General features: G+C 41.3%; 1 pseudogene; it reads right to left on the bottom strand.

Annotated features, from left to right (window-relative positions):
- Nucleotides 1-26,713, bottom strand: part of LOC137751047 (sal-like protein 4) — a 77,341-nt pseudogene that overhangs the window by 13,731 nt on the left and 36,897 nt on the right.

Consider the following 26,713-nt stretch of genomic DNA (forward strand, 5'->3'; position numbering starts at 1 on the left):
CAAATGGCATTATTTTGTTTTTTTATGGCTGAGTAATATTCCATTGTATATATGTACCACATCTTCTTTATCCATTCCTCTGCTGATGGATATTTAGGTTTCTTCCACGTCCTGGCTATTGTCAATAGTGCTGCAAGGAACATTGGGGTGCATGCATCTTTTTGCTTGCACTGCTTTGCTTTTTGCTTTTCTGCTTTCTCCTTTTTTATCTTCTTTTGTTACTAGCAGGTACCTTGGAGGTGAGGAAATGAGATTTTTCAGCTTTTCACATCCCTCAGTGAGTCCTCTTTAGTTTACAGATCTCATCTGTATCAAGTGCATACTCGGAAAAAACAAAGCCCACTGGGATTCGACTTTGGCAAACACTTGTGCGCCTGTGGTCTTCATCTCTGGTCTTCATCTTAAAAAGGAGAAATGCCTTGCTGGGCTTATTCTGGTATTTTAACCATCCCTATGCCTGTGCCTAGAAATCTTGCTATGAGGTCCCTAGGCTCCAAGGATAAAACCAGATCTTCTCTGGTGTTACCATCGCTGGGGTTTTTCTTTCTCTCAAAAAAATAAGATTTATGCTAATCAAGTGAATGTGTATACTTCTTAATTTCTATTTTTAAAAATAATATCCTCGTCTTTTTTCCATGTAGGCTTTCCTTGTTGATTATTATAGTCTTTTAACATTAAGGTTTTACCACTGAAATTGCTGCTTGTTTCTTCGTAAGGGATTCAGTGACTTCTCGTAGAGAGACCTGACTCCTCAGCTCATGTGCTGGAACAGGCAAATTTTGCCAGGAGTTTTGAGTTCATCTCTGTTAACTGGTCAGTTCCTCAGCTGAGTAAATACTAGATTGTTTCAACAACGTTTGCTCAGTTAATCATCTTCTCTAACTGGTGTTATTGCTTGTTTGGAACAAATTTCTTTATGACTTTGCTTAGTCTTCTCCCTCTTTCCCTTTCTTTGTCTTCCTCATTTACTTCCACCTTGTTTTCTCCCCTCTGCGCTGAGCTCAGGTGTGATTACGTCCAATAAAAATCAAAGTGTGAAGAATGGTGTGCACTCTGTAAAGTTCTCAGGGAGTATTTGCAGTTTGTTAATCAGAAAGGATTTCTGAACTGAGGCTGTTTTGGGGGATGGGGTGAGGCGGGGGAAAGGGAAGAGGTTTGGTCAGGTATTTCTGCTGCTATTTGCTTATGCTGGATATGGGTAAACTTTTTTTGCGAAGGGCCAGACAGGAAATATTTTAGGCTTTAGGGGCCATACAGTCTTTGTTGCAACTGCTCAGCTCCGCCGTTGTAACAGGAAAGCAGCTGTAGACAATACGTAAGCAAACGAGCATGACTGAGTTCAATAAAACTTTATTTATGAACACTGAAGTTTGAATTTTATGTGATTTTCATTTGTCACGAAATGGTATTCTTTTAAAAAATGTTTTCAGCTATTTAAAAATGTAAAAACCTGGGCTTCCCTGGTGGCACAGTGGTTAAGAATCCACCTGCCAATGCAGGGGACACGGGTTTGAGCCCTGGTCCAGGAAGATCCCACACGCCATGGAGCAACTAAGCCCATGCGCCACAACTACTGAGCCTGTGCTCTAGAGCCTGTGTGCCACAACTACTGAGCCCACGAGCCACAACTACTGAAGCCCATGCGCCTAGAGCCTGTGCTCCATAACAAGAGAAGCCACCGCAATGAGAAGCCCGCGCACCGCAACAAAGACCCAATGCAGCCAAAAATAAATAAATAAATAAATAAATATATAAATAAATTATAAAAACAAAAAAACACTAAAAAAAAAATGTAAAAACCTTTGTTATCTTGTGGCCCAAAACAGGGGGAGGGATAAATTTGGCCTGCAGACTCTAATTTGCCATCCCCTGGCTTATGTCAAGATTCCAAGATCCCCCTTATACCAGTCAACTAACAACCAACCAGAAACCAATCAACCACCAAATAAACAACAAACAAACCATGCAGCAGGGTTAAAGGAGGTAAGGGAAGGTGTCTTGTAGAGGATCAAGCCATCTGAGTTGATAAGGGGGAGGGTGTTCCAGGCAGAGGGACTGAGCTGTGCCTGATGCCCTGAGCCTGCTAAAGCTCGAAGACAGGGCTAGCCAGGGCCACTCATGCAGTGACATTGGCACCTCTCGGGCAGGTTCATATTAAAGACAGCTACCATTTATACAGTGCTCACTCACCGGGCGCCGGCAACTCTGCTTGAAACTTCTGATGGACTCCTCACTTTCTTGGGCAGTAGGTGTGGTTGTCCCTCTATGAGGGACACAGAGCTGCTGAACACCTTGCCAATGTCAAACAGCTGGTGACAGAACCAGGATCTGAACCCTGGCTGGTTGACCCACAGCCACCTTCCGTCCCCCACTCCATGCAGCCTCTTCTAGGAAAGATCGCAGAAAATCAAGGCAGTTATTGTGTCCACAACCTCATCCTGCTGGAGTTCCCAAAAGCAAGCTTTATCATGCCAAATAGGAGACAGCTTGTAAAAACTCATCAGTATCTGTTAGGATCAGCAAAGGCTCTGAACTGCTGACTTCCTTCATCTGCCACTTTAAGGGAAGAGGCAAAGAGATATAATGGGAAAGAACACCTGAGCTTGACTCCTGGCTCAGCTGTTTACTACCTGTGTGATTTACTTAGCTCCCTTAGCCCCAGTTTTCTTATCTGAAAGGTGGGGAATAAGAGAAACTGCCTAGCAGACTCATAAGAATTTAAAGAGACAGTGCATGCAAACCACTGGCATAGTGCTTGTCACAAAGTAGGCACTAACTCAAGGCTGCTACCCTTCAAGCAGTCATTGCTCATTCATTCTATAAGCATCTATTGAGTGGCTGCTGTGTGCTGGGCATCTGGTAAGCATTGGGATAAACACATGAGTCAGACAGTTCCTGCCTCCAAGGAGCTGACAGTTGGTAGAGTGACAGGCACATAAAAAAATAAGTTTGACCACATGCCACAGGAATACGTGGGGCCAGAGTGAGAGCACATATGAAGGAGTGGGTATTTCTAAGTGAACAGGTGAAGGGACACAGAATAGGCTTCAAAGAGGAGGTAGCCGAGTTTATATCCAGGCAACTCAAGCTAGCTGGTCCTGTGCAATTCCTGTGGCTGATCTCTCACCAACATAAATCTTGTCTCATGGAAAAGATGAAAAAACAACCCACTTTTCCCAAAAGCATTTTAATAATCTATGCAAATTTTGGAAAGCAAAACAGGAAGTCAAATTATAGGCAAGGAAAACACTCCTTCCTTCGCAAGTCTCTTTGCTTGGAAGTTTCCTGCCAGGATGTTGACCGGAGAGAGAAACAGCCTGACTAAGAATCATTTGTTCCTCAGGAGCTTCTTTAAAAAGAAGCTGATTTCTTTCTTTATTTTCACATTCTCTGTGGCCTTGGGAAACACCTTCTACAAAAATAGAACTATCCAAAAGAGATTAGGGAGAAACGACTCCTTTCGGGTTGAAACTGTCCATATATGACAGTGGCATTACTGCCTTCGGGTCTGCAGAGTTTTTATATAAAGCACATTACAGCGGGAGGGGGCTGGGACAGGCTGCCTGAGTTTGGGTTCTGGCTCCACCATTAAATAGTTATGTGACCTTGGGGCTGTTGGGAGAGATAAATGAGATGATAACCATAAGGTGATGACCAGGCCACCTGGCCCAAGAGATGTTAACATTTAGTTAACATTTTGTTTCCCTTAGAATCCATCTATTACAGCCCATGAGGCTAAGCATGGTCTGTTCCACCTTCCCCGTGTGGTTCTGTGCTCCTGGTCACTGTGTCCTCTTCTTGGTTCAACACACGACATCGTCCCCCACTGAGTCTTCTCACCGCTGTGCCTTTACCGTGACCAGCTCTCACCCCTCCACTTCATCTGTCTGACTGCTATTCATCCTCTGCATCTCAGCTCAAACAGCTTGCTCAAGGAAAACCTCCCTGACCTCCCAGCCTAGGTTAGGTGCCCTGGTGAATGTGCCCATACGTCTGGGAAGTTTTCCATTGTGACAATGTCACACTTGCAGTTACTTGTTCACGTCCAATTTCAAACTAGAATGTAAGCTACGAGAGGCTGCTGGCTCCAGGCATCTAGCTTGGTACCTGGAGTGTAATTTTATATTCTATAGATACCCGTTGACTGGGCAGTAGGTAAGCAGGTATTACTATCCCTCTCACAGAGGAAGAAACCAAGAAGCCAGAGAGTATAAGAGCAGACTCATGATCACACAGCTAGGGGTCTCAGGAGCCAGGACTTGAATCCTGGCCTTCTGCCTTGAAACACAGTGGTGCTTCCAGGAAAAAGCCCCAGCGACTGAGTTTAGAATACTTGGACTCTCATTCGTCTACTCTATAAATGTGCAGAAATGTCAAAAACCTACTATCATGCCACAGAAATATTGGGGAGCTGGGCCTCTCTTTCGATGAAAACCTTCTCTTTTCAGTCCCAAGCAGGGTCCTTTCTCAACCCTTTCCTTCTTACTGATAACACAAGTCCCAAGGATGTCTTCTGCTTACCTCTTCTTCCCAGGGTTCCGGCGACTCTTCACTGTGAGCCCCTTTCTTTGCTTAGTTTGAGTTTCAGAATAGTGTAGAGGCATGCATCCCACCCTTCAGTTTCATCCTCTGCTGTGATTGTGAGACAAGCACACAATCTCATTTTTATTTTTAAAGGTTTTTACTGCTTGGTGGAAATAAAGTCACATACATACATATACACATATACCTAAAGACAAACACTGGGGAGGCAAAAAATCTTCAAGAAATCTCAAAAGTCTCCAGTAGTAATTGTCCCTGACTTTCATCATTTCCTGTCAGTTCTCATTTGAGGGGACTGTCCTGGATGCCCCCATCCCCATCCACGTGCTCATGTGGCTGATGGGGTAAGGCCAGGATCAGGCATGGTGCCCTAAGTTCACAGAGGAAGGCTTTGTAATGAAACTCAAAATAGGAAAGAAGAGAGACATTTAAAAAGTATAATAAAGACCTAGTGGGTGCTAATTGCAGAGATTAACCAGAAGATGATGTCTTTAGGGAGTGCCACCAGTGAAGAGGGGACCACGTGTGGAGATGGCCTAGCTAGAGAAGTAGTAACACTGACTCCTCGGTGGATTTCCTTCTCCCCAGAGGAGAGCTACAGATACTTCCTCCAGATCAAAGACAAGGAGGAAAGCCCAGGAGTTGTGGGGGAATGGGAGGAATCAAAGCAAAGGAAATACAACCTTTCACAGATTTATATTTTCATAGTTTTCTTCCCATCCTCTTGTCTTAGATTTCCTTGGGACAACTGGTATACCCTATTCCATCACTCTTTTCTTTCTTTTTTTTTTCTTTCCCTGATGGTGGACCTTCTTCTACTTACTAGGTTGTCATGCAAGATACACAGATAATCCTGTTAGGGTGAAACAATAGCAGCCAATCAATTGGTTTAAGTGTTCTAGACCCAAGTTTCATTTTGTTTCAAAGCAACAAGCAAGGGACTCTCCTGAGGTCCAGTGGTTAAGACCCTACGCTCCCAGTGCAGGGGGTCCGGGTTCGACCCCTGTCAGGGAACTAGATCCTGCATGCTGCAACTAAGACCCCACATGCCGCAGCTAAAAGATCCTGCATGCCGCAACAAAGATCCCACACGAGGCAACGAAGATCCCGTGTGCCGGCAAGCCAAGACCTGGTACAGCCAAATAAATAAATATTAAAAAAAAAACTTATTAAAAAAAAAAAAAGCAACAAGCAAGTCCCTTCCCTCCCAAATCTCACCTGCAGCATATAGGAAAAGTCACATTAGGCATTTCTGATGCAAAATTGTCAGGGGGCCCGGGTTCGATCTCTGGTCGGGAACTAGATCCCACATACACACGACAACTAGGAGTTCGCGTGCCACAGTTAAGGAGCCCACGAGCCGCAACTAAGGAGCCCACGTGCTGCAAGTAAGGAGCCTGCTTGCTGCAACTAAGACCCGGCACAACCAAATAAATAAATAAATATCTTAAAAAATTTGTTGCAGTAAGGAAAGAGGAATGAGAGAGATAGATTCTTTCCCCTGACAGACATTCATCTGAATGTCTTTTGTCGGCTTGAACAGTAGGGTCATGTGGTGTAGCCCCCGTCCCTGAAAAACATGGCGATTCCTAGGAAATGTTCTATCCATGTGGACCAATGATTGAAGGAGTGTTAAGTATATAAAAAGAAAGGGGGGGGGGCTTCCCTGGTGGCGCTGTGGTTGAGAATCTGCCTGCCAATGCAGGGGACACGGGTTCGAGCCCTGGTCTGGGAAGATCCCACATGCCGCGGAGCAACTGGGCCCGTGAGCCACAATTACTGAGCCTGCGCGTCTGGAGCCTGTGCTCCGCAGCAAGAGAGGCCGCGATAGGGAGAGGCCCGTGCACCGCGATGAAGAGTGGCCCCCGCTTGCCACAACCGGAGAAAGCCCTCGCACAGAAACGAAGACCCAACACAGCCATAAGTAAATAAATAAATAAAAATTAAAAAAATTAAAAAAAAAAAAAGAAAGGGGGAAGCTATGTGCCCTTCCTGTCAAGAGCAGAAACCATGCCTTAGTCTTCTTTATATCCCCACAGCATAGTGTAGGGCTTGGCATGAGAGAGTGTATCAATAAAGGTCTGTTGAACAGAAGAAAACTTTGGAAATGAGGAGAGCTAAGAGCACTGTGATTCGATGCAGGTTGAATGACTGCTGGGAATGGCCTTTAGGAACAGAAGAGGAGGAAGAAAAGATTAGGGGAGCTGACTGGAGGTGTGTGTTCACAAAAGGGGAAAGCAAGTTTTGGGAAATTTATGTGAGCAGGAAATTAGGGGAGGATCATGACTTCCAATACCCAGGGCCGTATGTAGTGTAGTCTGGCCTGATTGTGTGGACGTGACCTGACCCAGATAGTAGGACCTTATTCCTCAGTGACAGAATAGATGAGGCAAAGGACTGTTGGTTGGGCTGGACAGAGGATGTAATTAAGAAGTAAATCTGGTATCAGCTATAAAATTGGAACTGCAGAAAGCTCTATCAAAGTAATTTAAGTAATGAGACTATGTACGTCTGGGGATGTTCAATCACTGAGTATGTTTTAATCAGACAAGACACCAACAAAGAAGGATATCAAGGAGAATGATGGAGAAAGCTATGTTAGGAAACAGTGTGGTCTTTGGAAAAGAAAGTCTTCGACAAATTGTGAAGACAATGAAATGAAGGAGGAGGGAAGATAAAGAATATTTTTAACAGGGTGAGTGAGAGAAAAAAGAACAGAATTTTATTTTTTATATTACTGAGGATTAGTTTGACTTCAAGTAACAGAAAATCCCCTAAAGAGAGGCTTATACAAAATATGAGATTATTACTGTCTCCTGTGATGGTCCAGTTAGGCGACCCAGGGCTGGTGTGGAAAGTGCTTCAAAGTCCTCAAGGCCCCGGCCCCCTCGGCTGCCCACTCTGTCATCCCTAAGAGTGGTCAGCCTCTTCATGGCCCAGGATGGCTGGGTCCTGGCAGAGGGGCTGGAGAAAAGAGGTAAAAGAACAGACACTGGGTGTCTTGTAAGGAAAATCCCCAGGCGCTGCCGCATGATACTTCTGTCCCCGTCTCATCAGTCAGAACTTAGCAACAGGGCCACATCTAGCAAGGGAAGCTGGGACATAAGGTGTGGTGTCTGAGAACCCATATCCCCTGCTGAAAAACAAGGGATTCTGTTACTGAAGGAGATTTTTTAAAATGGATATAGGGGCTTCTCTTGTTTCCTCTGCCACAGTGTCATAAAAAAATATTTTTTAAAAAAAGCATGGCTAAGAGGTTGTATCTTCATAATAGCTGAAAATTATTCTCCAGATCCTAATGAAAAGAATTTTTAAAGTGAATATTCCATCCTAGAATCTCATCTTAAAGCTGATTAGCCTTGAGACATAATAATCCCCTCACTTGCAGATAACACTGGATTTTACTCCACGGCCAAGGCTGTCTAAAGCAGTGAGAGCGTTGGTTTGTCCAGGTCTTTATGACCCTGGCTTACTAACTCTTTCTCAGAGTCGTTTTTAAAAGGATAATAAATCCATTATCATCATTACTTTGTTCAATTCAGTGAACTGTAAACCAACAATGTGAGCCTCATGGAAACCCTGTCCATGCTCAGAAACACAGCTTTGCAGTAATTGCCACACTGTGTTCCTTTGGCTCTGAGCTCCAGCAGCCAGCTCCCTTGGTTTACTTTGTATTGTAGCCCATCCTGGTGCATCTCTCCCCTCTGCTGTCCCCCCTGCCCACCAATGCCTGAAGAATCTTCCGAGGGCATTGCTGACAACATGGAACTGTGCTTACCATGTAACTAACATATGGCGCTCCAGTGCCCACTACCTTAAAACAACTTCTTGGCCTGGCCTCCCAGATCCATCAAAATCTTACTCACCCTACTAATCCAACCAGAGTTTCCTCTGAAATGTTGCTATTATACCTGGTATTTGGGGGAAGATGTGAAAGGTATTTTGTGCTTTCCTCCACCATTCTATGCCCTTTGCCTCTTGTTGTTACCACTAGGTGATTAGTGGTCCGCTCGCTTAAGTAATATAACGGGCTCTGTGGTTTAAACAACATCGGTTTTCCAAAGGGAATGTTAAGAACCCCAGAGAAGTAACATACCTATGTTTAAATGATTAAAAATAGATTTATAATGGTAAACATATATTAATTATTAACATGAAAAAGTAAGCCAATGTACCAACTAGAAAAATAATTGAAAAAAAATTTAAGTACAAGCAAATCATTCTATCTTTTTTCTTCTTGTGGTAAGAACACTTAATATGAGATCTACCCTCTTGACAAATTTTTAAGTGTACAAAACAGTATTGCTAACCATAGGCACAGTATTGTGCAGCACGTGTCTAGAACTTTCTTGCATGACTGAAACTTCATACCAGTTGGTCAGCAACTCCCCTTCCCCCGTCCCCCGGCCCCTGGCAACCACCATTCTCCTCTCTGCTTCTAGGAGTTTGACTACTTTAGATATCTTTCTTTGAAAGAAACCAGTTTGTTTAAGTGTTGTTGGTTCTGCTTTTTAGAAAATGCCTATCATTCTCTCTCTTTCCTCTTCTTTACTCCTATCGATTACCTATTTAAGTGCGAGAGATCTGTGAGCAAAAGGGACTACTAATATCTACTCTAATTAATATTCAGTTTATTAAAGTTGAACACTTTATTTTACCTTTTTTAAGTCTTCAAACTTAACCTATAAATCTAACTTACAAATTCTTTTTGTAAATACAGTGATTTATGTAAAAATGAGAATGACTGCTTTTTTGTTACTTGATTAGTGTTCAATTAACTTATATATTTAAAAAGATTAAATTTCCTCAATTGACCACATTTACACATGTAATTAAGTTTCCTAAAATATTTTTTAACTACCCTCACAAATTTAATATATTTGATTTTCTGAAATATTTCAAATGCCTGATGGGGCAACACTTACAAAACCCAGCAAATAAAATCTTTCTACATCTCAATTAACTCTTACAAATCTAATAAAACTAACTTATACCTGTCATAAATTGGGTTCTCTTAAACATTCAAACACTATTAACGAACATGTTCAATTATTTTACAACTTTCAAATGAAAATCACAAATGGAGTACCAATTTATCATTTCAAAATAAAATCACAAGGCTAATTGGTTAGATTCTCTTAAACATTTCAAACTCCTTAAATAACACACACAGACTGAACTCGTAAAACTTAACACGGAAGTAATAATACTACAAGTTTGATTGGCTTCACCATCTGCATATTTTTTCTACTTCTTTTCCATGGAAGTAAAGTCACTTTAACCAGCCAAGGGGAGCAGGAAGACAATTCAGGCAGGATGGAGTTATTTAGAACTGCCATACAGATTCTCAGTAAGACATACAAGACTAGGATTATTTTCCTGGATGATCCTATCTGAGCAACGGGTTAACACACTGAGCTGCTTTTCGTAGTTGGATTGGTTCGGTCTACTGTGTCACCAGAGGGGGAGTGTGCCATGCATCCCAGAGTGTCTTTCAAATTTCACCCTTATCCTAATTTTATCATAGCCTCTTTCACTTTTTAACACATGATTTGGGTAGATAGAATTCTGCAGTCCCCCTTGGGGTGTAGCCTATCTTTTCACCAAGTGATTAGATTTAATTGAATTTTCCATCCCTCTTCAGTTTATAGAACTCTTTGTATCTTTTACTTCATTATCTGTTTCATTGTGGCAGAGACTGGCTGGGTCCTCACCTCACCTGTTTCCTCTTCTTCTTGGGCACAGAGCCAGACTTCATTTCACAGCTTCTCCGGCAGCTAGGTGTAGCCATGGGGCTGATTTTCGGCCAATGAAATATGAGTAGCCTGCCTCATTAAACCTCCCCAGTCTCCATCATCCAGGATCTTTCCTCTTCTGCAGGCTTGATGCTGACTGAGCAGCAGGGCCATCATGGAAGCTATGTATTAAAGATGGTAGAGCCATGAGTTGCAAGGGCTCTGGATTGGAAAAGGGGTTATCTCACTCAAGGTCGCCTGGTGAATCAGTGGCAAAGCTCCAACTAGACACAAGGTCTCATGAGTCCCAGGCTGGTCTCTTCTTCAAGTTAAGCTGCATCCATTTTGGACTTGACCTGAGTGAAAAATAAACTTCAATCATGATGTTAAAGCAATTATGTATTTTTGGAACTGTTTGTTATGTTAATTTAAATGCCCACTAACCTTTGTTTATTGTCATTAGAGTGAAAAATCCTTAAAGCTGGTGATAGTGATGAATCAAATTCATATAATGTTAGTTAACACTGCACGTCCTGTGTCAATGGGAAACATAAGTGGAGGTTTTGGGTATATGATTGGCCAGAGTCATTCTTGCCCTTTACATCAAAACCTGACCTAACTCATTTTTTTTCAAATAGAAACTAACACTGTGAGACTTGTGCACCATTTTGGATACCTTTTTTAAAAACATCCAATAAAACAAAAATCAGCAGCCCATTGACAATTAAATCAGCTACAATTCATGAGATAAAAATAAACCTATTGCTCAGCTATAAATATTCTCAGTTCTATGATCAGACAGAAGAATTTCTCCAAGGGCCTTGATAAACAGGAAACTATGTGATACAATGGACAATATCCTTGACAGACAAAACAATATATCAGCTACTCAGAGTCTCTTAAACAGACCAGATGCACATATTCAAGGCATTAAATTGAAAAAGATTTAAAATAGATATTTTTTTTTCTTCTAAGAAATAAAAATTTAAAGGTATAGTACTGTAACAAAGTTCAATAATAAGGCTCCCATTCTTTTTTTTTCTTTTTTTTTTGCCCCTGGTTACTTCACACTCTGCTTTTGGCATTTGAGGTTGCTAAAGGTTATGGATTTCTGAAAGTATTGTCTTCATGCACAAACAAGCCTGTAGTCAGACAGCTTTGTGCTTACAGACCAGTCACAGTTTCCCTCTTTGGTTCTACACCAACTGGTTCTGCCATGTGTGGGTTGCAACTGCCTCAGGAAACACTTTAATCTAAATGGAGCAACACACATTAGATTTGAAAATAAAACTACTCATGAATGTATTTGTTTCAAAATTGATTTTGTAAATCTCCCCCCACCACATGCAAAAAATTAAAACTTAAACCTCTCTATGAGAAGAACCTGCAGGGACAATAAAAACAGACTTTAGTACTGAAATCCACAGGAGAGAGAAAAAGAGGCAAATGATGGATATTTAGGAAGAAGTGTTAGAATAAATGTTAGTAAAGCAGAGGATGGGTATGTAATGAAGTTCTTTCCATAAATTGTACCAGTGATCAGTGCATTCAAGTAGCAAAAATCTGACTAAAAGTGATTTCAACAAACAGGGTTTACATTTCTCTAAACACACAAAGGGTAGAAGTAGGCAGTTAATGAGGTTGATTCATCAGCTCAGTGATGTGATGCATGCTAATGTCTCTGCAGTTCTCTTGGCCTTTCTTTATCCTAACAAGATGACGGCCCCCAAAGTCTGCTATAGCTCCAGGCATTATACCACTTTCAAGGAAGGAAGAAAAGGAGAAGTGGGTCACAGTGAAAATACTTTCCTCTTTTATCAGAAAAGCAAAAGCTTTCTCCATGTAACTGTGTCAAATGGACTTTCCTAGCTACGGAGGCTGAGAAAGTGAACACGTAATGATTGGAGATGGGCAAGAGGAGATGGGAAGGGCCCACAGGTGGGTCAGCCAAACAACAGGTGCTGTAAGAGTGGATGGCTTGTAGTACTCACGCCTTCTTGATCTTCTCACAATGCATTCCTGAAGTCAAATAATTCTACACGACATGCTTTTCTCAGTTCATGTGAGACACATGAGTAGGACTTCATGCTTTAGAGAAAAATAATGCTGAACTTTCCCATTTTGTCCTGCTATCAAGTAGTGACTTCCCCCAGCTCATCTTCCTCCCTATCTCAAACATTCAAATACTCATAATGAAATTCTACCTGAACTTCCTAAGAAAACACACCAAATTATCCATGAACATGGCGGAGGAAAGACTTCCTGGTTTCTGAAACGTTTCACCTATTCCAAGGAAGAACTTTGAAAATCGGCTAGCAAAGGAATTTCTAGAAAGTAACAAATGTAAAAAAGACTATCACCAAATCCAAAAATTCTGAATGCCCAATATAACCTATTAAAAGAGATTTGAACATTAAAAAATAAAGCCAAATTCCCCTTTTATACTATGATAGATGATAAATCCACCTGGAATGGATCCAATGGTACTACTGCTTTCCCAGTTATAGAATCTTCACATTTGGGGGATATTTTATAATACAAGGAAAGCATAGCAAATTCCTGCTGAAAAAGAGCGAATGGCAGCCCAGCCTCCCCCCCGCCTTACCCCTACCCCCAACCCACCCCAAGCTCTGAAACAAGGCAGTGAATTTTATTTAGCTGTGGTTTAAATAGGGCTGGTTTACCTCTGATTCCAGCTATGTATTCAGCTGGGTATGCTGCTAGGTGAACTGTGCTTGAGAAGAATTGGCTCAGTAATCCTGGGCTATGTTCAGGTACCATTAGGCACAATGTCTAGCAGGATTTTCCTCTGTGATATCTTATTATATTTAAGCAAGGGAATTAATTACAGGGCAGCACTTGCCTGATTGCACCTCTGAGTTACATTACTGCTAAAGACTGGACAAGGTGGTCACAATATCCTGGCTGAATTTGAAAGCATGCTTCCTGTTATGAGGCCTCTCCAGCTGAATAGAAGAAAGAGTGTGTACAAAGAGGGAGAAAATTAAGTCCACATGGCGAGTTGCATGCAATGAAATTGCCTGCTAGAAAAGGGCTGCATGCTCCCCAGATCAGATACGTCTAAGTTCTACCTCCAGGAAAATATCTTCAGAGGGAAAGACTCTTACTCTTTTTTCAGTCTAGAATCCACTATAGAAAGCCCATAGAGAGCTCTGGGAGTTCCCTGGTGGTCCAGTGGTTAAGACATTGTGCTTCCACTGCAGGGGGCACAGGTTCAATGCCCGGTAGGGGAATTAAGATCCCACATGCTGCAGGGTGCAGCCAATAAATAAATAAATAAATAAATAAATAAATAAATAAATAATCCAATGTCTAATTGTTTAAAAAAAATTCCATAAATATAGCTAATAAGATGGAATGAAGCACTGATACATGCTACCATATGAGTAAACCTTGAAAATATCACACTGAAGTGATAGAAGCCAGACATAAAAGGTCATATGATTTCATTTACATGAAATGTCCAGAATAGGCAAATCCATAGAGACAGAAAGTAGATTAGTGTTTACCAGGGCCTGGAGGAAATGGAGAATGAAGAGTAATTGCTAATAGGTACAGGGTTTCTTTTTGGGGTGATGGAAATGTTCTGGAATTAGAAAGCAGTGGTAGCTGCCAACATAGTGACTATACTAAAAACCATGGAAGCATACACTTTAAAATGATGAATTGCATGTTATGTGACATATACCTCAATTTTTAAAAAAGCCCACTTATGGGAGGAAGTAATTGAAAAAAATAAATGATGAGGGACTCCCCTGGTGGCACAGTGGTTAAGAATCCGCCTGCCAGTGCAGGGGACACGGGTTTGAGCCCTGGTCTGGGAAGATCCCACATGCCGTGGAGCAACTAAGCCCATGCATCACAACTACTGAGCCCGCGGGCCATGACTACTGAAGCCCACGCACCTAGAGGCCGTACTCCGCAACAAGAGAAGCCACCTCAATGAGAAGCCCGCACACCGCAACGAAGAGTAACCCCCGCTCGCCGCAACTAGAGAAAGCCTGCGCGCAGCAACGAAGACCCAGTGCAGCCATAAATAAATAAATAAGTAAGTAAGTAAATAAATAAATAAATAAATAAAATCTATTTAAAAAAATAAATAAGGACTATACTAATGGGCACATAAGATGGAATAGTGCATATTTTGGGATGTTGAACATTGTGGTAGAAAAAGCAGTGGGCTGAAAATCAGGAGCCTAGTAACTCTAAAGTCACTTAACCTCTCTGGGCCTCAATTTTCTGGTCCTCACACAGCATGCAGACAGCCCTGGCAGAGATCCTACTACCTTCAAGGTGCTCCTCAAAGTGGGAGTGGCTTGACCCTGCCTTTCCTGAACACAGTTCTTTGGGGTCAAGTGCTTTTGGGAGCCAGACAGCCTCCTTCCTTCTCTCACAGCTTCCACCTCCTTCCCTCAAGTCAGTCCAATTCTGTGCCTCTGACCAGGGTAGCAAATCTGAGGCCAGAGTTCAGGCACAAGACCCATGTACAAGTTTTTAAACATTTTGAATGACAGTGAGTCCCCTACATTTGAACCTTCAAGTTGTGAACTTTCAAAGATGCAAACGTGCGTTCCATCAGCGTCAGGCATGAGTGAAATTGCAGCTTGCCCTCCGTCTCCTATTGCTGACGATCCTTCAGCTCTACCATCTCCCACCTCCTCTCCCTCCTCCAGTTGGTAACTCTTCTTTCCTGTTCACTCGATGCCAGCCCCTGTATGCCAGCTGTTGTACTGTACTACTGTACTTTTCAAGGTACTGTACTATAAGATTAAAAATGTTTTATTTCTTGTGTTTGTTTTTTATGTATTATTTGTGTGAAAAGTATTATAAACCTATTACAGTACTGTACTATATAGCCAATTGTGTTAGTTGGGTACCTAGGCTAACTTTGTTGGACTTAACAAGTTGGACTTACGAACGCACTCACAGAACGGAACTCGTTCATATGTAGGGGACTTACTGTATCTATGTCTTTAATTTCTTTTAGCAATGTTCTGTAGTTTTCATTGTGCAAGTCTTTCACCTGCTTGGTTAAGTTAATTCCTAAATATTTTATTCTTTTTGATGTTATTTTAAATGAATTGTTTTAAATTGTTTATGTTTCCTTTTCAGATTGTTCATGGTTCATGTACAGAAATGCAACTGATTTTTATGTGTTGATTTTGTATCCTGCTACTTTGCTAAATTCATTTATTAGTTACAACAATTTTTTTGTGTGGAATCTTTAGGGTTTTCTACATGTAAGATATCAACTGTGAACAGAGATAATTTTACTTCTTCCTTTCCATTTTGGATGCTTTTTTTACTTCTTCTTGTCTAATTGCTCTGGCTAGAACTTCCAGTACTATGCTGAATAGAAGTAGTGAAAGGGAACATCCTTGCCTTGTCCCTGATCTTAGAGGAAAATCTTTCATTTTACCAATAAGTATGATATTTGCTGTGGCTTTTTCATATATAGCTTGTATTATATTGAGGTAGTTTCTTTCTATTCCTAATTTGTTGAAATGCAAGGGTAGTTCAAGATAAGGAAAAAAACCACATGATCATCCCAATTGATGCAGAAAAAAGCTGTTTACAAATTCAACACACTTTCATGATAAAATGTACTTTGGAACTCTGGAGTCTGTTGAATTTTGCCAACTAAGATCATTAAAAAGCACTACTGTCTACTATTATCATTATTTTATAAATTTCTTTATTTCCTGCCACCAAAAAAATATGTCATTTGGGATGGGCATATTCTTATTCATTCATTCAACAGGTATTTATTGACTACCTACTATGCGCCAGGCACTGTGCTAGATGCTGAGAATACAATGGTGAATGAATAAGATGGGTATGATTTCTGCCCTCTTAGAACATCAATCTAGTGCAAAATATGAGCCTGTTTAAAAAATCACATAAAGCAAACAAATTTATAAGATAATATCAAGCCATTTAAGTGCCGTAATGGAAATAACCGAGTACAGAGAGTAGACTTAGCAATACACCATTGCTGGGGAAGCAAGTCAGTGAAATGGATGAGGAATGGAGTTGGTGGATACACAAGTATCTCTTATTATGTTCTGTGCTCTTCCATATGTTTCAAATATTTCATGGTTAGGTAAACTTTAAACAATTAAAGTAAAATAAAGAGGTATTCTATACCTCTTTATTTTTGCCTTTTTCTTTTTAATCCCAAACTCAACTTATGCAACACTTTAGAAATCTATTGTGTGAGAGTTGATTTCCAACTCTACACACACATCAGAATCACCTGGAGCCCTTGTTAAAAATACAGATTCCCCTAAACTTATTGTGGTCATCATTTCATGACGTATGTGAGTCATATAATTATACTGTACACCTTAAGCATATACAGTGATGTATGTAAATTTTATCTCAATAAAACTGGAAGAAAAAAAGACTATAACTAATAGAAAATTTAAAAACACACACACACACACAAATAGATTCCACAGATTTCCATCTCCAGAGATTCAGATTCAGTAGGATTGGGGAAGGGCTCAGGAATCTATTTTTAATAAACACCCTGATGATTCTGATGCAGCCATGTAGGATTCTTATTTGGGAATCACTGGCTCAAAGCAAGGAGTATTGGTTGTGTGCCTAGAAAGATGCACGTACTTTAAAAAGAACTTGCGGGCTTACCTGGTGGCGCAGTGGTTGGGAGTCTGCCTGCTAATGCAGGGGGCACGGGTTCGAGCCCTGGTCTGGGAGGATCCCACATGCCGCGGAGCGACTAGGCCCATGAGCCACAGCTGCTGAGCCTGCGCGTCTGGAGCCTGTGCTCCGCAACAAGAGAGGTCGCGATAGTGAGAGGCCCGCGCACCGCGATGAAGAGTGGCCCCCGCTTGCCGCAACTGGAGGAGGCCCTCGCACAGAAACGAAGACCCAACGCAGCCAAAAATAAATAAATAAATAAATAAATAATAAAATAAAAATAAAAAGAACTTGCTATTTAAGAGAAGACAGAAAGATAATTTTTGTAAAGAAAAGAACTCTTTGTAACATGAATAAAAACCAATCAGTTCTATGCATCCAAATATGTATACATTGTATTTCCTTCAAAGAGGGCACATGTATAAAGAAGTTGTCTAGGAGCATTTTTCCAACAGAGAAAGTTGGCCCCTTCTGCCTATCCATTATTTCCATCTTAAACACCAGTTTGGATGTGTTAAAGTGAAGCTTTAGTTAGTAACTTTGGTTAGGTCACAAGCTCATCTCTGGATGTATCAATGAGCTGTGTTTTTTCTCTGGCCATGACCAGCCCATGTGCCCTACAGAGACCAACCCCTTGTAAGCCTCTCTCTGATGGTGGTGTCATAGCGTCCTGTCTGCTGGGTCTTTTAGGTATTACCTCTCTGGGCTCCAGCAATACTCACCGTCTTCTCCCACCCCCAGCCCCTCTGCCCAAGCAGGAGAACCCTAGAGAAGCTTCCAAAGGACTTTGTCAACGTTTGGCAGATAAAGATGATAAATGTCAGCCAGGACTACAACATCTCCTGTAAACTCAAACTTTAAATCATTGTGCTATTTCAACACTGTCACTTGCTGTGGGTTTTTTTTTTTCTGATTAGTGTTTTTCCATTGCATTTTCTTCCCTCTTCCTTGTGTGTAACCAGGAAGCTGAGCAGGGCAGCCTGTGAGGAAGGCCGGCCTCCTGCTTGAGTGCTCTTGGTGAGGAAAGCCCTGTTCCCAAGTTTCTGAGTGCTTTGGGGCCCCTAAAGGATAACCCATCTGAGAATGATTTCCAGGTAACTGAGCTAGCAGATGCTGCCCAGCTCAGGAAAGAAGGCTGCCCTGGGCTTTGTCACTTTGTTGAGAGGCAGCTGTACATTTGCTGGCCCTTCCTGTCTGGTGCAGGAGGGAAGGAAGGAGCAACTGTTCTCTTTCCTTCCAACTGCATTGAAACCCATGACACACGGGGCTTTCTCCCAAGGTCCAGAGTGACTCAATTTCAGGTGTCAAACATATTTCCCAACGCTGCCTATTAATTTTAATGAGTTAGACAAATGATGACGCAGAGGAGAATAATTTTCTAATCAATAAAATTGATTAGCAATGTAATGGTCTAGACTATAATGTAGGTGTTTATCAATTAGCTCCTGAAGTGAGCCAGGATCACTAATGGTGTTTGATATAATGCTGGAGCAGACACACCTGCATTTGATGCTTTCCAGTTGGGTCTCTTACCTATGTACACTTGAGCAATTTTCTGAACTTTTCTGAGCCTCAATGTCTTTATCTATCAATATAAAATGGAAATAATATTACCTGCCTTTTAAATTTGCTATAAAGATTAAATAAAACATTATATAAAACCACCTAACATGGAGTCTGGCACCTATTGGGTATTCAATATATAATAACACACATACGATACCTGTAGACTTAGCGCTATATATATATATATATATCACTTTATTTAATCTTCTCAAAAACTCTGTGAGGCAGGTAGTGTTATGATCCCCCATTTTACAGATGAGAAAACAAAGGTACAAAGAAGTTAAAGAAGCTTGCCCAAAGTTGGCAGCCCGAAGTGGTAGTCAGAACTTGAACCCAAGCTGTCTGGCCTGGGACTTTGTGCTTTCAACCGTTTACACTAGTGCTCTTCTAATACATGTTTTCTTTCTAACCTTCACCCCTGCCCAAGTAACTACAAAATGCAAATTTTTAGGCCCTTTCAGGATACAAAAAGGAGATGCTGGCTTAGGGAGCATGGCTTTTCTCTCACATTATCTATAAACCCAATAATATGTCACAGAGTCTCTTGGGCAGAACAGGGATACCAAGAACTAGCAGTTATTCTGGCCAGTGTGTATCTTGTTAAGTCACATGGCCAAGGTCAAGAAGATGCGTTTTCCTGTTCTGGGGCTTCAGACTGCTCATGTACCTTCCCCTTCCCCTCCTCCATCTCTATTTCAGGCAGTCATCTTGCAAAAACATATTCTTTAGTCATAAAAGATATATGATTGGAGTGCGTGGATGAATGCATTCAGATTCATCACTGCTAGAAACATCTTTATGGGCAGAGAATACCATTGTTATAGAAAAATATGGGCTTCTCTTTCACAACTCCCCAACTCTGCTCACAAAGAGGGATTTCAGAAAAATCTCTTCTGCCCACATTGTCTTCTGGTTCCGTGTGTGTGTGTGTGTGTGTGTGTGTGTGTGTGTTTCTGTGCCTACCCTTCTATCCTAATTTTTGTTTAAGGGATTTGGCATTTATGTGTATGATTTATGAATTACTAAAGAAAACTCTGGCACTTCTTCCAGGGCTACTTAATAACTATTAGAATCAAGTGGTGTTAAAACAAGAAAGGATTTAGGAATTCAAAGATAGCACATCTGAGTATCCTGGCCTGTTTCCAAAATTATGTCTAGTGCAAACTTCCTCTCTCATAAAATATCATTATAGCGTATTATCCTAATAAAGATCCACTCTGGGAAGGGCGCTGAAACAAGGCATGCCAAAATTTGGCAAGGCCGAATCTTTATCAGGCAACTATAAGCTTCTAAATTTTATTGTGAAAAATAATCCCACAGCCTGTGTAAAATAATAACAAACATGCAGTCCTCATAACAACTGGTTAATGTCTAAGCATTTTGAGATTTTGAGTGTTGCATGGAAAGGAAAGTGAGTCTAACGGAAAATTCTGATTAATGCCAATTTTGAGTCTAATAAAGTTCCTTTGTTAGCTGCCTACATTATTAAAACTTACCCTATGAGCCCTTGTTTCTGAAAAACATTTTTCTTCCTATTTACACTCATACAAGGACATCTTAAAATTGCTGACTCTTAACCTCTGCTTCTCAAAGTCTTTTAACCCGTCAAGTCTTGGTTTTCTAGGCTGTGTTGCTGTGCCTGTCCTAACTCACTGTTGGCTTTTTAAGTTGTATCATGGTAGGCTTTACTCTTCACCATTATGATGGGACTGGTGTTTCTAAGTGCTCAAACCCATCTTCTCTGATATTATTGGGAATGATTCCATTGCTTCAAAACACTTTTGCTGATCTGATGCCCAAAATGAATTGCCATAAATTCTTTTAGAAATGGAAAATAAAAGAATACATTTTTTTTCCTTTAAATCACATTTGTGATTTTTCTGAGAACATCTTCCCAGTAAATGATTAAGTAGGCTTCACTTACAAAGGGATTCTCCAGTCAAGTGTAAATTTCAGCTAGGTCTCATCATCCAAACATTTGAGTTCACTAACCTATTTCTTCATTTTTATTTATTTTATTTTTTTAAAAATTTATTTATTATTTATTTATTTTTAACATCTTTATTGGAGTATATAATTGCTTTACAATGGTGTGTTAGTTTCTGCTGTATAACAAAGTGAATCAGTTATACATATACATATGTTCCCATATCTCTTCCCTCTTGCATCTCCCTGCCACCCTCCCTATCCCACCCCTCTAGGTGGTCACAAAGCATGGAGCTGATCTCCCTGTGCTATGCGGCTGCTTCCCACTAGCTATCTGTTTTACATTTGCTAGGGTATATATGTGCATGCCACTCTCTCACTTCGTCCCAGCCTACCCTTCTCCCTCCCCGTGTCCTCAAGTCTATTATCTATGTCTGTGGCTTTACTCCTGTCCTGCCCATAGGTTCTTCAGAACCATTTTTTTTTTTAGATTCCATATGTATGTGTTAGCATATGGTATTTGTTATTCTCCTTCTGACTTACTTCACTCTGTATGACAGTCTCTAGGTCCATCCACCTCACTACAAATAACTCAATTTCGTTTCTTTTTATGGCTGAGTAATATTCCATTGTATATATGTGCCACATCTTCTTTATCCATTCATCTGTCGATGGACACTTAGGTTGCTTCCATGTCCTGGCTATTGTAAATAGTGCTGCAATGAACATTGTACAATGACTCTTTTTGAATTATGGTTTTCTCAGGGTATATGCCCAGTAGTGGGATTGCTGGGTCGTATGGTAGTTCTATTTGTAGTTTTCTGAGGAACCTCCATACTGTTCTCCATAGTGGCTGTATCAGTTTACATTCCCACCGTATTTCTTCAGTTTTAGACTTGGGAATGAAGACAAACCTTTTCTCTTATATCCTTAGAGCTAGAGCTCAAAAACTATCCTCTCTTGATCTTAATTCTTGATGACATGGTGGGGTGTGGCGTCGGGGAGACCAAGACAAAATAGGTTCTAAGTGGTCCAAAAGACATGTCTGGACTAAACTGTTTTTATTGGGAAGCATCACTGGGAGCCAATGAGATTTACTTACATTGCAGAGGAAACTCATTATCTCTCCTGCTACGTGCAGAAAACAAAATCCTCTGAGCAAGGTCCTGGGAGATTGCGTTACTTATGAATAAAATATACTTTCTTTAGTACAGAAAGTCCATGCTATGTACTTTAGCTGCCTTTTAGAGGACTTCCCGGTTCTTGGCTTACAGACCTCACAGGATGGTTGTATCAGTTCCACGAGCCACTGTGAAGGTGTCTTACCCAGTGTCCAATGTATAGAAGAAGCACCAAAATATCAATTCCCCTCCCCACACTCTTCCATCTGAACAAATGAGGTGGTACTGTGTGTGGAGTCCAGGTAGAATGATGCTAGCAAAAGGGTTACATTGGCTTATTAAGGCCCATGCTTGCATTTGCTGTAGCACTCAACAGTGGTATCACATGCTCTTGAAGTTTGCAACAGAGGCAAAAGCCCGGCCAAGGTTTAGTGTCTATTCCCAAACCTACAGTAGCCTCATCATGTTCAAAACTGTAGTATTCCCATATGCCTCTGCCTCTCTCTCCCACCCAGGATGAACACAGGTGGGGAAGCAGAATTCTGGGATGTGTCCACTTCATCCCCCAGCTAACTGTGAGGGATGCTTGGGCAGCCTTGTTGAGACATCAGCGCCTCCCTCTTCACTTCCAAGTTCTCAGCCCTGAGGACTGGAGATGCCTCCAGTTCAGGATCCATGAGGAGGAAGCAGGAGGGACAGAGCTGCTGTGGTGGGGAGCCTGGTGGTCATGCCACGGACCCCCCAGGAATGCTCACGGTGTGCTGTGCGCTGGGCTACAGGCTTTACTGACCTTATCTCAAGACATTCTTTTAAAAACCCTGTGAGCGTGGAAGGTAGGGTCAGTCCCCTGAGACTCAGAAAGAGTTAGCAAATTTTTTCACTGCCATATGGCAAGTAAATGGCAGAAACAGGTTCAAGTCCATACTGGCTGATTCCAGAAGTCAACACTCTTAAGAACTCAATGACTGGAGGAACCTGGAAGCGCCATGTGAAAGATTCCCCAGGTTTTCCCTTTGCTATACTCTTGGCCGTAGTCTTAGCTTATATCTATCAATGTACTCTGCATGTTATGTTTTTACTATTTGTTTATACTGCATCTCAAAACCATCTTATTGATCTTGATAAACCAGAATCTAGGCACATATCAGAGTTATTTGGACAGCTTTATACAATTTTTTTTTCCTTTGAGTTAGATAACTAGGCTGGAAGACAAAATCATGCAGCCCTTTTCCTGTCCCCCTGAGGTGCTGAGCAAGAATGACATTCAAGGTCCTGTCTAGACAACTGGAAAGTAAACCTCCCGGGCCCTGCCTGCACTTCGGGGTCATTGTCCCAAGCAACTTTCAGCATCAGCTCAGTGGAAGAAGAGAAACAGACCAAAGTGCCAGCCATGGCCATGCCCTTGATAATAAGTATGTTTTATAGTCAATTAAGCATAAGCATTTATACAAATAAAATTTTAAAAGATTAAGTTATTGATTTGGGGTCCTGTCATTTTCTGCTGGTTCCATCCTAGTTAGTGGGAGTGCTGAAAATTTTATCAATGTTTCCTAAGTTGTCTCTACAATTGAAGTGAAGTAGAAGGCTGAAACGTTTCCTGAGTTCCTGAAAGATAGAGGCTAAGAAAGTTTTCTAGGAAATTCAATAAACAGTCTAGGTTTGAGAGCTTGAGCTCTCTAGAGAGCAAACTCTATGCTGGTTATGGCATTACAGCCATATCACACTCAACACACACACATTTTTTTTTCCTACTGTAAGAGTAATACCTGTTTTGGGACCTCCCTGGTGGTCCAGGGGCTAAGACTCCACGCTCCCAATGCAGGGGGCCTGGGTTCGATCCCTGGTCTGGGAGCTAGATCCTTCATGCCGCAACTAAGATTTCGCATGCCGCAACGAAAGATCCCGCACGCCGCAACTGAGACCCGGTGCAGCCAAATAAACAAATAAATACTAAAACAAAAAGAGTAGTACCGTTTTTTGTAGACATTTTGGAAAATACGAGGATGGAGGAAGAAAACAAATCATATAGATTTTTACCATCCTGAGAAAGACAGTTACTGATTGGGGAATTTCCTTCCAGTCTTAACACATATATTATAACCAAATATGGATCATACTGTAGACATTGCTGGGTAGCCAGATTACACAATATTTAAAGGATGCTGCTCTGGGTGACTAAAACTCATCTTTAGTAGACATAATACAGATGTGGTGTGGCACTAGCTGGGGCGCTCCATCCTTGGGAGTTTGGACAAAGGGAAGGGAAAGCTTAAGTAACCAGTCAAGGGCTTTAATTCCAGCCTAAACAAGAGCTTTCCTGGGTGACTTCACGGCTGTAGCATAAACCAAGCTCCCTGACAATGATTTCGAGGCTACTGCCAAAAAGGACAGGAGCTGACCCAACAAAGCATACAGAATTCCTGGGTATATATCATGACAAACATTTTAGCTAATACTGATCCATTGGAAAATCAGATTCCTTCCTGCCAGGTGCTCTGATGAAGGCTATTCAGAGAGCCACAGCTAATCATTCAACACAGAGGGCTGTGTTGAGAAAAATTAAAGGCTATGTGGTTTGGAACTTGTCTATAAAATGCACGTTGTTGACAATGGTTTCTCCCCATAGTCTACAGAAGTAAATTTGTACAAAGAAGTGGCTGGACTAATTTATTAAGTGCAAGATTGGAAGCCAGAAGCTTAAATCAGGCCTCTGCTGCTGACATAGTATACAGTTCTCACATCGTCATTTCTCAGTCTCTTTTCCAGAGAAACTTTCAGGGTTGACAAAGTGATCGATTGTGGTGGCTTGGCTTTGGGAGGGTAAAGTTTTGGGGTTCGGTCTCTTATTGCATGAGTTCCTCAAGGCTCTTTCCAGATGGCATGTGGTTTTGAACTAACACAGGATGAAGTTCATGGCAGAGGATTATGGAGGTGGTTTTGGCCAAGGCATAAGTCATAAGACTGTGAAGGCTAAGCTCAGCAATGCTCACCTTTCTGGAACCTTTCTCTGAGAAATGTGTTATCTCAGAGATGAAGTGTGTAAACAAAAAGGCCTTCATAGCACCAGCCCCAAAGCAGTTCCTATAAGCAAGGGAGAGGGATTTTCTGCAGCCCTGCCAATTCCTGCAGATACTTGCCAGTAGAGACCTCAGATTCTCCTTTTCCATGAGGGCACGAAGCAATGCCCACAAATGAGCAAGGAAAAGCATCTGCTCTGAGCCAGCGTTTCAATCTGTTATAGAGGATGGAAAATGTGCTTGAGGCTTGGAGTTGGGGAAATGTGTTTTTGTTCACTCAGCTCCCATTATAACCACATCTGTTATCAGGAGGGCGGGCTGTGTTAGTATTAATAGCATGACTTTCTCAAGCCTGGAGCTCTCCTCTGTGATCTTTTGGCTGAGAGCATTAAACTGAGAAGGCTGAGAAAAGCCACCTCACTGTGCTGGGGAAATGGCCCCCTGAATCCTTCTGGAAGGCCTGACTCTGGGCCTAAGCTAATTTATATTTTCTCCATTTAAGAACCTAATCTAAAAGTGAATCAGAATAAAGAGCTGCTCTGTCTTTCGTTTCTGGCTTCTCAGACATGCTACCAAGTTTGGTCAGTTCAAAATGTCCCAATTTTCCCCATTCTCTCTCCACAGACGGGCTTAAGTTTTCTCTGACATTTCCTCAACTAGTATTCTGTGGCCAAATGGTTGGCAATAATAGGATCATCCAGTGTCAGAGCTGGAAGTGACTTCAGGGATCCTCCAGACCAGTAGCTCTCAGACTCTACTCTTTGGAGGAGGTGACTCTCGGATCACCAGGGGAGGGGAACATGAAAAGGAACCAAGAATGCACCCCAACACACAGCACACATATGACACACACACACACACACACACACACACACACACACACACCCCTCCACTGAGAGCCATCTTCCAAATAATACTCTATTTGAACAAAGAGTGATATGGCTAGAGATTGAAACTCCCAATAAATTCTACCCCCTAATTTTACTTGTTAAGAAATAAATTCCAGAACTTACCTGGTGGTCCAGTGGTTAAGAATCCGCCTTCCAATGCTGGGGATGTGGGTTTGATCCCTGCTTGGGGAACCAAGATCTCACATGCCATGGGGCAACTAAGCCTGTGTGCCACAACTACTGAGCCCACGTGCCACAACTAGAGAGCCCACACACCGCAACAAAGAGCCTGCACACTGCAACGAAGATCCCACGTGCTGCAACTAAGACCCAACGCAGCCAAATAAATTAATTAATTAATTTAAAAAAAAAAAGAAAGAAATTCCTAGGGAAGTTAATTGACTTACCTAATTGGTTACTTTGTGACAAAGCCAAGATTAGAACGCAAGTGTTCTTATTGGCTTTCATTCTTTCACTCATTCGTTCATTCATTCATTCACAAATGCTTTCTGTTCTAGGCATTGGACTAATTGTTATATCCAAAAAGACTTATTAAACAATTTAAATGTCACATGTATTTGAAAAAAATTATTTTCCATGAATTTGAGCACTAGGTTACATAATAACTTATCTTTCAGTGACTTAGTTAAACTAAGTCTTTCCTTATTAAATATCACATTTCTTCTGACTGCCCTGAGGAATTTGTGGTAAAGTCATATTACCATTTAAAATATGTGGAATATATTAACATTTGCAAATTCTGTTCATTTTAAAAGCATCTTTGTAGTTTATGTTAGTGGGGTCATAGTTGGCATATATTCAACTATATAATACACTCTGTATTAGGTTTCTTTCAATGAAGGCAGGATTTTCAAAATGAACCATTTTTCATGAATATGCTTTGTGTAGTCATAATATGCTGTGTATAGCTTGGTCAGTACACTAAGCACATTATTTTACAATTATCTATTTATGTGTTTGTTTCTCCCCAGCAGAATATGAGCTGCTTGAGGGCATTACAGCATTCTAAGCCATTTGCCCTTGCAAACGGATACACAGAAAACCATCTGATAGATCATGTCTCTCCAGGTCATTAGACATCCTGAAAGCCTTTTCTACCTGTAATGGTATGTGATAATGAAGTTGCATCTCTGAGATTCAGCCACACTCTTTGTATTAGTCTACGTAATGAAGTACCACTGGCTGGGTGGCCTACACAGCAGACATTTATT

The sequence above is a fragment of the Eschrichtius robustus genome, chromosome 17, assembly GCF_028021215.1.
Source record: "Eschrichtius robustus isolate mEscRob2 chromosome 17, mEscRob2.pri, whole genome shotgun sequence".
NCBI classification, from domain to species: Eukaryota; Metazoa; Chordata; class Mammalia; order Artiodactyla; family Eschrichtiidae; genus Eschrichtius; species Eschrichtius robustus.